Genomic DNA, 3,968 nt, shown 5'->3' with positions numbered 1-3,968 from the left:
ACACAGGCAAGTGGGCAAGATAATCAACTATTTTTGGTAGCCCATGGCTTTCTGCCTCTACTTGGAAGTTTGATTTGATTTAATTTATTATTGTCACATGTATTAGCATACAGTGAAAAGTATTGTTTCTTGCGCACTATACAGACAAAGCATACCGTGCATAGAGAAGGAAAGGAGAGGGTGCAGAATGTAGTGTTACAGTCATAGCTAGGGTGTAGAGAAAGATCACCTTAGTGTGAGATAGGTGCATTCAAAAGTCTGATGGCAGCAGGGAAGAAGCTGTTCTTGAGTCAGTTGGTACGTGACCTCAGACTTTTGTATCTTTTTCCCGATGGAAGAAGGTGGAAGAGAGAATGTCCGGCGTGTGTGGGGTCCTTAATTATGCTGGTTGCTTTGCCGAGGCAGACGGAAGTGTAGACAGTCATTGGATGGAAGGCTGGTTTGCGTGATGGATTGGGCTACATTCACGATCTTTTGTAGTTTCTTGCTGTCTTGGGCAGAGCAGGAGACATACCAAGCTGTGATACCACCAGAAAGAATGCTTTTTATGGTGCATCTGTAAAAGTTAGTGAGAGTCGTAGCTGACATGCCAAATTTCCTTAGTCTTCTGAGAAAGTAGAGGCGTGGGTGGCTTTCGTAACTATAGTGTCAGCATGGGGGGACCATGACAGGTCCAGGACCAGTTCACATAAACACTTGAAGCTCTCAATTCTTTCTACTTTGTCCCCGTTGATGTAGATAGGGGCATGTTCTCCTTTATTCTTCCTGAAGTCGATGACAATCTCCTTCATTTTGCTGACATTGAGGGAGAGATTATTGTCATTGAACCATTTCACCAGATTCTCTATCTCATCCCTCTACCCTATTTTGTCATTGTTTGAGACCTGACCCACTACAGTGGTGTCGTCAGTAAACTTGAAAATGGAATTGAAGGGCAGTTTGGCCACACAGTCATAGGTGTATAAGGAGTATTGTAGGGGCTGAAAACACAGCCTTGTGGGGCACCGGTGTTGAAGGTGGTGGAGGAGGTGTTGTTGCCTATCCTTACTGATTGTGGTCTGTGAGTTAGGAAGTTCAGGATCCAGTTACAGAGGGAGGAGCCGAGGCCCAGGCCACGGAGTTTGGAGATGAGTTTTGTGGGAATAATGGTGTTGAAGACTGAGCTGCAGTCAATAAGTAGGAGTCTGACATAGGTGTCTTTGTTATCTAGGTGTTCCAGGGTTGAGTGCAGGGCCAGGGATGATGGCATCTGCTGTGGACCTGTAGTGGCGGTAGGCAAACTGCAGTGGATCCAGATAGTCCAGGAGGCTGGAATTGATTTGTGCCATAACTAGCCTTTCGAAGTTATGGGTCATGGAATGAAAGGGCAGAGGTGGAGTGGCAGAGGAGAATATTACAATGCTAGGGAGAGCGGATATTCTAAAGGAATCGAGTACAGAATCTATCTGGTTAGAGTTTTAAAAAATAACAATATAATAACATTACTTCTTATATGCTATAAGCCACCAACTAGTGGGAAAGATATAGAGGAGCAGATTTACGGGGAAACTGCAAAGAGGTACAAGAACTCTAAAGCAATGATAAAGGGAGAGCTTTAATTATCCTAATATCGATTGGCATCATACTGATGTAAAGAGCAGAAAGAGGAACGAAGTTTGTTCAGGAGGATTATCTTAAGTAATATGTTTCCAGCCAATGGGGAAGGCGGAATAGTTGGATCTGGTTCTATGGAATGAGATTGGTCAAGTATCTATAGAGGAAATGTAGAGAACAGTAACCATGCCATATAAGCTTTTGAGTATTTTTATTCCAATTTAATCAAATCAAGTCCAATTCAGAGTCTCAACAAGTTGAGACATTTCCGATCCAAGCTGACAAGACAGGGCCTTCACACCTGTCTTGGGCCTGATCTACATGAGCCAAGCTGATTGGAGGAGGGGGAGGTTTCCTCCTCCAAGGCTTGATCTCATTTGCATCTTAGCCAAAAGGCCGAGATGCCGCTTTTAAAAATTGCTTCATATGAATATGAAGCTTGAATGTAACCTAATGACCTCAACCAAGCGCAGCATCCTCTCCATACTACACTTGATCTTAGCCAAAAGGCCGAGAAGCGAGTAGCCATGGAAAGAGAAAATGGTTAAGGTACAGTTAAGCTACATTCCCATGAGGGGGAAAGATAGGCAAACAAAACCAGAACTTACCAGATAGTGAAAGAGATACAGAATAAGATAAAGTCAAAAAAGGGTGCGGATGTCAGACTGGTAATTCAAGTGAGAATCAGGCTGAATTTAGAAAGTTCTGAAGGGAAGTGAAAAGTGAAATAAGAGAGACAATGAGAAGAGACTCATATTAAAGGGAATCCAAACGTTTTCTATAGGCATATAATTAGTAAAAGAATACTAAGAAGAGCAATGAATCTGATTAGAGACCAAGGGGGCGATTCTCCCATCCCACTGCGCTGCTTTTTTAGTGCAGCTGGCCAGGAGACTCGAGCGGAGGCTGTTTTGTGGGCTCCCCGCTGGGCGCCACAGCCTTTGCATGTCTTCCAGTGTCAGATTTCTGGCGCTGTCGGCTCCATGCCAGAAATTGGCGTGGAGCTAGCTAATATATTCAAGAGCTAATTTGAATCTAATTTAAATTCAATTCGCAGGCCCAGGACTGAAATCTCCAGGTGGGAAAAGGAAGGAGGCCAATGTTCAGGATTAGCCATCGGGGTGGGAGGGGAGGGGTGTTTGTGGGGGGACGGCACTGCGGGGGTGGGGGGAGGAGATTGGGGCTGCCGGGAGAGAGGGGGGTGGTTGGTGGGAGATCGAGGTTGGCCCACGCATGTTCGGGAGCCAGCGATCGGGCATGGGGAGGTGGGGGGGGGGGGGGGGGGGGTGTTGCATGGCCAGCGATGCTGGGGTTGCGGGGCTGGCCAGCGGTTGAGCTGGCCAGCAATCGGGAGGCCAGCAGACAGGGACCACTGTACATGTGCCGATCTAGGCGCTGACAGATTGGCGCATGCGCAGTGGCCCGCTCAGCGCTATGCTGCCAACCTCTCCAGCAGGAAAAGGCCCCACCCACTGATTTCTGGAGTGATTCCCGGTAGTGCACTCTGCAGTGTGCAGAGTGTGGGAGATTTTGAAACTCCTGCTGAAAAAAGCAGCATGATTTACTCCAGTTTTTATGCACTTAGAATTTTTTTGGGAGAATTGCCCCCCATAATGGAATTTACAATGGAAGCAGAGGCATGGCTAATGCCCTGCCTAGCACACAATTGAGCAACTCCATGTATGAGTTTCAGTGCTGATGTGATATGGACTGTTATTTGGCTGATCATATTTTGCCTATTAGTTTAGGTGCACTGTGTACTGAGAACATTAGAATATCTAATATATTTTGCAACTTGTGCAATCCTTATAAATCTGAATATGCATGCTAAGGTATAGCTGGGGTGAAGGTGCAATGTATTATAGTTAATTTTTTCATGTTTAATAAATATTTTATTCTTCTCTTAAAAGATAATCGGCAATCCTGTGACTCTGTTTCTAAACAAAACATAAAATTTATGACCTATCGAGCTGGAGTTCGGCTCAAGGACCTGCCAACACAGTAGTAACATCAGCCGGGATCATTACATTTGCATTTGTCCTGATGGGTGCCAGACCAAAATCTTTGGCAACAAGTCTCTCTTTTCCGCAATATTTAAGTTCTGTATTATCAAACAACTGTATTCTATTATTTTATGATCTTGTCAGGTAGAAAGGAGATATGATGGAGGTGTTCAAAATTCTGATGTGTCTGAATTGAGTACTTGGAGAAATTGTTCCCATTGGCGGAAGGGTTGAGAACCAAAGGACACAGATTTAAGGTGATTGACAAAAGGCAACATGAGGAAAAACCTTTTTATGGAGTGAGTGGTTAAAATCTGAAATGCATTGCCCGAGAAGATGTTGGAGGTAAATCAATCATGACCTTCATAGGGA

The 3,968-nt window shown here is 44.8% G+C and overlaps 1 pseudogene; it reads right to left on the bottom strand.

The window, feature by feature from the left end:
- Positions 1–1,905: 1,905 nt before the first annotated feature.
- LOC144496191 (U2 spliceosomal RNA) lies at positions 1,906–2,115 on the bottom strand (annotated as a pseudogene).
- Between the last annotated feature and the right edge of the window lie 1,853 nt (positions 2,116–3,968).

This window comes from Mustelus asterias, chromosome 7 (genome assembly GCF_964213995.1).
Source record: "Mustelus asterias chromosome 7, sMusAst1.hap1.1, whole genome shotgun sequence".
NCBI lineage: Eukaryota > Metazoa > Chordata > Chondrichthyes > Carcharhiniformes > Triakidae > Mustelus > Mustelus asterias.
This window is presented reverse-complemented; position numbering and strand designations above follow the sequence as displayed.